This window comes from Populus euphratica, unplaced genomic scaffold, assembly GCF_000495115.2.
Source record: "Populus euphratica unplaced genomic scaffold, PopEup_1.0 scaffold102.1, whole genome shotgun sequence".
In the NCBI taxonomy this organism is placed as follows: domain Eukaryota; kingdom Viridiplantae; phylum Streptophyta; class Magnoliopsida; order Malpighiales; family Salicaceae; genus Populus; species Populus euphratica.
The window spans coordinates 24,825-34,614 of record NW_011499957.1 but is presented as its reverse complement, the minus strand read 5'-3'; the positions used below and the strand labels follow the sequence as shown (position 1 = coordinate 34,614).

Below are 9,790 nucleotides of genomic sequence, written 5' to 3'. Positions count from 1 at the left end.
ACTAAAATAAATTATAAAATCTAGTTTTTAATAAATAAAAAGAAAAAAAGAACAAAATTACAAAGAGTATGTCATGGAAGCAATAAAAGAATAATTATGAAAGTCAAATTACCAACTAATCTAATAGTGAATGATGAATTTAAAAAATAATTGATGAAAAAAATTCTAAAAAAATAACAAAAAAATCCAAGTCAATAAGAATTAAACTATCAAACACACAAACTAGGTCATGCTAAAGTAATAATCCCATAGAATAAAAAAATTAAAGTACAATTCTCAATTAACTTAATGCTAAATAATAAAATTGAAAGAAAAAATCAATTTAGAAAAAGAACAAAAAAAAACCTAACATAAGTTAGTTTGCCAAACCTACAAAACGAATCATGAGACTGAAATAATTTTATATAAATAATGTTTTTTAAAAATCATAAAGTTGAATTCTCAAATCAACCCAATGTCAAAGGGAGAAATTGAAAGAGAAAATTCAATTTAAAAAATAAGAAAAAAAAAGATCTAATCTAACTAGGGCTAACTTTTCAAACTCATCACTTAGTTCATGAGATATAAATAACCTTGTGGAAAAGAAATAAATAAAAATTTATAAAATTTAATCCCTAATAAACTTAATATTAAAGGATTTAATTGTAGAAAAATAAAATTAAAATAGGACCAAAAAAATGAAGTCAACCCGGACTGACTTTTTAAATTTATAACTCAGGTCATAAGAATGAAATTATCTCATAGAAAGAAAATGAGAAAAAAACACGAAGCTTAATTTTTAATTAATCAAATATCAAAGGATAAAATTGAAAAAAAAATATTAAGAAGGATCCAAAACAAAATCAATAATAATAATAAAAAACAATTAAATTTGACATATAAATAAAATGATATGACACCTTAAAAAAATGAAGAAAACAAGCAAGAGAAGGAAATAAAAGAAAAAAAACCAACACAAGCCTCCTCTAACCTCTACATGTATGGTATCACTTGCAAGAGATTGCTAAGACATTTCCAACAACATCAAGTAAGGTGAAATTTCAACACTAAAAGAAGTTGTGTGTGTTGCCAGAGAGGAATGACTTCCTTCACACACTGCCACATCCAATGCATGCGCCAACCTGTTTGCCATTACTTGTTAACCCCAGTTCCTGTAATTTGTTCATGTCTCAAATTTGGTCTATCAAACCTTAATTGTTTCAAGTTAATAAAATTAAATTTTATTTTACAAAGCTAAGTATAGAGTCTTTTTTTTAATACATAGAATCCCCATATTTTGGCAACTGAAAAATACTATTAAGTTCAACCCTAAATAAATTTAATGGGAAATGATCATATTGAAAAAAAAAGAAGAAGCAAAAACAAGAAAAAGAAATGGAACTGATCTTTCCTTTATTCAGGCAATTTAATCTTTGATTTTTTCAGGAAATATGGGCTAAATATTTTTTTATTATTCAAATTTAGTTTCAATGACTTCAATTGTTTTTAATCAATAAAATTTTATTTAAATTTTTCAAAAGGAGCATCAACAAAGCCCAATCCTAAATAAATACAAGTTCAAAGTAATAAATTAAAAAAAAATGGAGAGATAAAAATGAACAAAACCAAATCACAAAATATTTGAAAAAATAAATTAAGCAAGCTAACTCAATTCAATTAATTTTTTTAGAAGATAAAAGTAATGTTATTTTTTTTAAATCAAATGTATTTTAACCAGATTAATTTTTAAATTAATTATTTTTAAAACTCAATCTCAATTAAAAACTAAGTCTAAAATCAACCAGCCAAGCAGGTCTATGTTTAACAAATATGGTTATAATGATCAGCATTCCAAGGTTCTCATGGAGTGCTGTACATAAGCCACGTTATAGACAAGAGAGGACAATGGCTCCTTTTTGTAATTAGCCTATGAAGAAGGTGATCAAAGGTCACAAAAAAATATAATTATATTCTATAAAAAAATTCGTCAATTAATTTCAACCCTATTAATAATTACATATCCGCCTACAAGTTTGGATATAAATTTAGCAATTAATTTGTTATTTATTCACCTTCGTCCCTTTTCCTTTCCTTTTATTTATTTTGTATAACAAAAAAATTAGAAAGGGAAAAATAAACTTTAAATAAGATTTGGAAGGAAAAAAAATGGTCGAGTATGATCTAATAAAATAAATCAATTTTACATGTCATCAATAATTTTCTTTTAATGAAATGCAGTTCAAATTTACTTTTTATCTTTTATTATATTCAATGTATTAATATTTGCTTCATTTAATAGCCTTACAAGATGGAACATATATGAACAACTTCAAGTATAAAATTTTCAAGCCACCTGCCCTGATTCTTTAGAAGATCCTCAACAAATGCCAAGCCAATGCCCCTCCAATTCCAGTGTTGTTAACTCATGGTGGCCTCAGTCAACTCTCTCTGTCCCCGAGCAACAAGCAACTCATAATCCTGCGATGCCAATACATTTTATAAAACATTAGGCTTCATGCTTCCCTACTCGTTTTTCATCATCCTTTCCCTTCCTTGTTGATGCATGGATTCTTTCTTTCATGGGCACAGTCAAGACCATAAACACAACCTTTCTATATATATATATATAAAGTTTTCGATTCTGTGCTGACAACAGTAATTATCTGGACAGCTTCAGCGTCTAGCAAAACCAACAATTACGGTTTGAACCACCCCTAAATTGAACTTTTCACAAGGCCGTAACGGCAAGTGGACATAACAGACGGCTTAAAAGAATATGTTAGTCTGACGGTGAGTACCTGTACAATTGCCTGCGCACAAAGCTTCCCTGATAGAACAGCACCTTCCATTGAAGACAGGTACTTTTGTTTCGTGTAGTCACCAGATAGATAGAAACCCTCTATAGGAGATCTTTGCAAGGGACGGCAAGGTTCACAGTTTGGGAATTGGAACCGTCTTGTAAACAGACCTGAGACATTCATTAGAAAGGTCTTAAGTGGGGAAATGAAGACTGAGTACTGGCGTCGTTCACCAGTTAAAGTTTTCCATGTAAATTAGGGTGCTGGATGACATTTGTAAGTTTTTGCAAGAAAATAAAAGGTAAAATTACATGCCACTAAGTGCGTTATTCAACTTAAATGCATTTTCGGTCACATGAGGGTAAAGAATCCGTCTTCCATCACCTACTGAGGACTTCAAACAGAGTTCATGATGTGCTTATTTCCGTTTAATGGATGTATTTCCAAATGCAAGGCTTTTGTAGTCTAACCTTGGAGATTTAACAACATGATACTTCACTATTTTTGCTTTACTCTGATCTGTGGATATTTCATCAGGAAAAAGTTTCGCAAGTTCCCCCATTGTAGCATCAATGATCTCCGAGTCACTCCGTGAAATCCATTCTGCAGCAGGCGCAAAAACCAACTCCAGCATTGACTGCTTTGGGTCATAATATTCCTGCATCAACAGTATACAATGAGTTGTCGATTACATTCAGTACACGCTTTTTATGGGCAGGGGTGGGGGACAGAGTTAGTATCTGAAGATTTGATGATGAATAGGCATGCCAGTCCACCATAAATAAACAACTCCATCTCTGAATATCATTAATTGAAGAAATAAAACACACTCCTATACTTTCTCTGAATGGCGACATAACACTAGCAATTGTTAAAACTTTTAGCTAAAAGCTGCCCAACGATTCATCAAACCCAAAATGGTATGCTGTTTTCCATTCATAATGGACCAAAAGTGAGAGGATTCAACATAATTTAGGGACATAACAAAAAATTTGTAACCCAAAAATTGATTAACCTGTTAACTAAAATTCTATGAAGACTAGATACTGCTACTGTAAATTATGTCAATCTACATGAGAATATTACAAAACTCAGCATGTGTTTTTGTGTGTTTTATAACACATGTATATGCATGTGTCAGGTGTGAGTGAGTGTAAAAAAACATTTGAATACAACTTTTACCTTACATGTCACAGACATGTCAGCATACACACTGAGAAGGGGACTTCTGCACCACATAGATGAGAGATGAAAAGCGTCAGGAAATAGAGCATATCTAATTTTGAAAAGAATGAGAAGAAATAATATTACCAAAAAGAAGACAAACATGTAGTTGGATTGTAAAGGAAAGAAAAACTCTACTTGAGTCTAGGGCAGAGAATGTATCAGAAGAGTCTGAACACTAAACTCCAAAAATCCAGTTGAAAATATGATTGAAGCTGTCAGGAAAATTCTTCTGATACCAATCATTAGAAAGTTTTGCAATGGACTCTTACTTGAAAGAGCAATTCTATGAACCCGAACATCATTCTATTGAAATAAAGAACGGAAGTAAAGACACATTTGCTAGCACCAATATCAATATCATTGCTAGCACCAATATCAATGTCATTGTTGGTACTGTTAAATTGCCGTCTCAAAATTGTTACATGCAGAATGCATGTTACCAAAATTGAAGTCAAATCAAGAAATCACTAGCTTTGAAGTCGCTCAATCAGCATAAGAGATGCATTAAGCATAATATGCTTGTGTATGTGTGTGTGTTATATGTAATAGAAAATTAGAAATATAAGGTAACACACGGATCTTAACTAAGAGTTTAAGTTGTTTTGTTGAGTGGTTTTTAATCAATTAGAGCGCGGGGCCTACTCAAGTTTCAAGTCTAGAGGACTCACTAGCGGAGGTGTATAAGAGATTACAATATAAATTATTCTTTAAACCTCACTTATTAGCTTAAGCTTTTGGTTTGACTGGTTTTTTACAATAAACATATGTTCTAAACAAATAAATTGATACAAAATGAAGATGCAGGACCTGCTAGAAAGTAGGTGATCATATGTATTCTTCAGTTTCCTGCCAAACCTGCAATGAAGATAATTGTTAGAGGAACATCAGGCTTAGGTTTGAACTATTTAACAACAAGATGAGTTAACATACTAAGAGAGATATTGATTCCTACTTAAAAATTAAAGAGTACCTTAATACAAAACGTTAAAAAATGTAGTGATACTTTTCTTGCAGAAGAAAGTTTTGTGAAATTGAGAAAAAATGATTGATAAGAATGTTCCCATTGAGCTGGTGCATAAATAACACATATCAAGACCATTCTAACAAATGCAATAAACTTGCTTAGTTGTTATTTGCTACTAGTTAGGGGGAAAGGGAAGCTAAATTGACCGCTAATGACACTTGCAGAGCTAATCGTTGCATAATGCAAAATGGTGCTACCAGTAAACCGCAGGTGGTCAAAGCTAGAAAGTTAACAAAGAAAGCTGCTGATATAACACGGTGTTCTGTAAGAACACGAGAGCATTCTCATTATTTTGCTTATTTATGGTCATGGAATCCATCACTAACCATATATGAACGTTGATAACAGGAACTCCAGCTAATTTCTCCAATTTCTTCAAGTAAGGAATCTCCTTCTAGTTATTAGGCAAAAGAAGCTTTAAAATATCAACTGGATGGAGCAATATACATTAACAATATCAGAAAACAGAGATTACAAAGTATATGAGGTACGTGTTGCAACAGGAAAGATTTGAGTATACCTGGAGTCACAAACACATAAACATCCCCTTCAATCACGTCCCCAGAATTTAGTAAAAATTTCTTCACCATTCCATCATCATTTAGCTCAATTTTCTTTATCCGTGAATTGAGTTTGACTTCACCACCAAGCGACTGAATATGATTAACGATTGGCATGCAGAGTCTCTCCGGGGGATTACTATCCAAGAAAGCCATCTTTGAACCATGTTTCTCCTGTTGGCAATTAACACGATTCTGTTTATTCAGAAAAATGTATTTCTTGTAGCTTATATAATACACAACAACTGTATGTTCAATCATGACTAGACACATTAATACACCCAAACAAATTATTTGTAGGTTGCAGAAAGAAATTAAGAGATAAATCAATATTTTTTATCCAAAGAAATTTCATAAAAATTAGAAATGAGCAATGATGAGCTCATGTGCTTAGTTGCAGGACATCAGTGTGTTCTTTAGCATTATCATATCCAAGAGTTTATATTTTCTACGATAACCCTTGCACATGAATAATTGAAAATCAAAATGAAACGACAAAAGTGATTTCTATTCATTCAGATACAAATAATAACCTGGTAAACAATCATAAATATATGCATGCACCCATAAATATATAGAAGCATGTATTCACAAGCATGAATAAAGAGATTAATTAATCTGGAAAATAAGCACAAATATTCTTTCTAAGCACCTGCTCATCTATCATATTGTTGCCAAACAGATAGAAAAGTGTTAGAAATGACAAACAATAAAGAAGGAGATATAGGGTAATCAGCAGCTTGCTGCTTACAAACAGCATATGACATGACAGAAACTAAATTTAATCAGGGCATCGAATGGGGGGAAATGAACTTTAATATCCCTTTATAATTTTTTTTCATTATCAGGAATCATTGCAGTTATAACTCGAGGTTTCTAGATGCAAATCTGTGGATTTCCTTATGTGCTGTCATGTTTACATATAAAATAGATAAAAACTAGCTCTAAATTCCAATCATATAGTACTTGAAATAAAAAATCTCTCAAATATCAAAGCCGTGTTTCATTTTCTATCCAATACATGAAGTACATAAAGTTTTCATACAACATCCAGGAGAAATGGTAGGAAGGAGTAGCAAGCATACCTGAAGAAATCGGTTCAAAGCTATCAAAATACATTGCATTGAACGTTCATCTGGGTTAATAAAGTTATGAGCCTTCGACATGGCAATAAACACCTCAGTAGTCACTATATCAGGCACACCCTAGCAAAAAAGAAGATAAAACGGATGGTTATTTTTATGTTTCAAGTTATATTCCAACTTCAAATATACTAGATAAAATTTCACGAGAACTCTATATAATAAACCAAAGCTTGATTCAAAAACTAAAATCATCAAACCTTCTGTTGATTGATCAGGATAATTATAAAATCACTATCTTGAGAATGAATTGGAAAACAAAACATGATCTCTCTCTTTCCTGGTTATGCAATTCTATATACATAATATGCAGCATATAGTTTCAACTTGATGTAGAAACAACCCTAGAAGATCCTACAAAACGTTTTCATAATATGCAGCATTTACACGCATAATCTAATAGTGAAACACGTGATTTAAAGAACATAAATGTTAGCATAGATTTTTATCAGTGCATCTTCTAGGCACACAAGTTGATAAATAATAAACATATATTAAATATATTCAACACAAACATTTAATATAAATAAAGAAGAAACTTTGTTTGAAATTCCAGTATTAAATTATAGGTGCAATTTTGTTTCTGGTCTATCTAAAAAAGTTACATCTCCCAATATAGTTTCAATTGATGAATAGATTATAAGTGATAAGTTAGGGACTTCCTATATGCATGAGCTACTTACGCATCTACATGGTTGATATTGACAAGTATATCTGCTTTCTCATCCATTCCTGAACACTCAAACCATCTTAAGCCTCAACATGTGCCTGTCCACCAACTATTACGGACAGGAGCCTAATTGCAAACTTCACTTTCTCTGGCCAAGTCAGCATTTTATTGTTCTTTAAAATGGTCAATATCCCTGCCAATACATTTCAAGTAATTATTAGGTAAATCTGGAGGGGAAAAAAAGATGTGGAGCACTATTAAAGAAATTCAACATAAATATTATGATGCAATAAGAATAAATATCTTTTTGATGATGAAGTACAATCACTCAATATAAAGATTATGATTCACCTACCCATACCATGAAAGTGAAATGGTTTAATAGCACAGAAAACAAGCATAAAATGCATTGATTGTATGATATGCAGTAGCAATACTTCTAGCAGGCATATTCCCCAGAACAGGTGTCTTATTTTTAAAATTGGTAATGAAGCATCCACATCGAATCTACTTGGAATGAATACTAGGTAATGACAATTAGGAAAATTGATTTTAAACACTATTTTGAAAGTTTGAAGGTGTATGGAGATTCCTAAACTAAAAGGAGGAAGGATTGTGTATAAAAATGTCTATTCTTAAACAAAAGGAGGAAGGATTGTGCACACGAATTCCTAAAAAACAAGAATTGGAAAGAAGAATGAGAAAAAATGAAACCAAAGGGTATCAAGCTAAGGTTGGACAAGAATCTAATCTCACTAAAAAGTGAATTTCTTGTTATGTTTGGTCAAAATGCTCTAGGAAGGAAGCTTGAGCTACTAGTTAAACTTGAGCTCTTTTCGTTCTTTTGATCATCTTTAGGAATTAGATATACATGGCTTTTCAATGATTTATTACAATTCAAAAATATCATTCTTATGAGAGATTTATAGCTATTTGAAAACCCTTGCAAGCAGAAGTTGAAGCAAGGAACACGCCTAAAACACATCCCATTTAGCTGGCCATCACACTAGTCAGCCCTCAATTAGTTGGTTAACTACCTTAGTAGGCAAACAATAGTTTCTTCTATTCCCCTTTCTAATAATTTTTCCTATTACTAATATGATTTGGACTTTATTTTATTGGCTCTTTTCTTATTCTTAATCAACTTTTATTTTAAGGGATTTTTTAACTTTTAGATCATTAAGGTACCTTTAAACCTCATATTGACTCTCAAGCTTCTATAAATAGGGCCTTCAAGGGTTTAAATTGGGATCTATCCAAACACATAACTTTGCACTGGAATTTGGCTTGGAAAACCTTTTTTATATATATTTTGAGGTAAGTCTTTCTTGTTTCAACTCCTTCAAAGTTCAAAAACACCCCTCTCCTACTTATAACCATTCAATTTAATTAAGATATATTTAAATCAAGTTCAAGCTACATAACATAATATCCACAAGTGGATATTGTGCTATGAGATCCCCTTTACTAAGCCTGTGTTTCCACATGTATTTATATGAAAAAGAAAAAAAAATTAAGACCATGGTATTTATTTCACCAAACTTCAAATAATATCAAGCTTGTCCTTTGAATGCATTCATTGGTTATGATGTCACATTGATAACCTCTTGTCATGCCACTGTGATAATATAAAAAATATACTGACAAGTCTTTTGAGAAGTCCTTGCCATCACAAAGGCTTTACAGATTCAAAAAATTGACAAAGCTCTTGTCATCACCTCTGAAACATACACCAAAATTACTAGCATATCAATGGAAACCTCAATAACAACTACCTAGGAAGGCATGTTAAATGCCTGGATGTATTGGCAAGTTAGCTTAGTATTTCAGAAACATCACATAATGTTACATTTAAAGAAACAAGTATTCCAACACTTTAACCAATGTCATTCTAGATCTATGTTTCCCTTTCCTCAATCTTATTACTTTATCCCAATAAGATCTCCTTAACAGTGCATGGATATAGGTTTATAGCAGACATGACCAAATGATCTTAGATATCTTCCTGAACCAATATATGATGAGAACCACCTTCACCTTCCTGTGAAAGTGATAATTTTTAACCAGACCTCTCATCTTTCAACCGATTCATCTTGTTTCAAATATGTTGATTTTAAGAACATGATGATTTTATTGAGGTTGACTAACACCAACCATCTACTAAGAAGTCCTTTTCATCATAAAGACTTCACTGATTCAAGAAATTGACAATACAAGTAACCTCAATATTTGAAAAAACAAAATCAAACATAACAGGTTTGTAAAAAATGTTCTTAATTCTTTATTTTCACAAATAAGTTGCTTACCATTTAATGGTGCAGGGAGAAATTTAGGAAAATCAAATCGGTTGAATTCTCCTTGCTTATTTGGCATTGCAAATATCATAAAAT

The 9,790-nt window shown here is 31.6% G+C and overlaps 1 pseudogene; it reads right to left on the bottom strand.

Annotated features, from left to right (window-relative positions):
* Positions 1 to 2,257: 2,257 nt before the first annotated feature.
* LOC105138390 (phytoene dehydrogenase, chloroplastic/chromoplastic-like) overlaps positions 2,258 to 9,790 on the bottom strand; it is a 10,387-nt pseudogene continuing 2,854 nt past the window's right edge.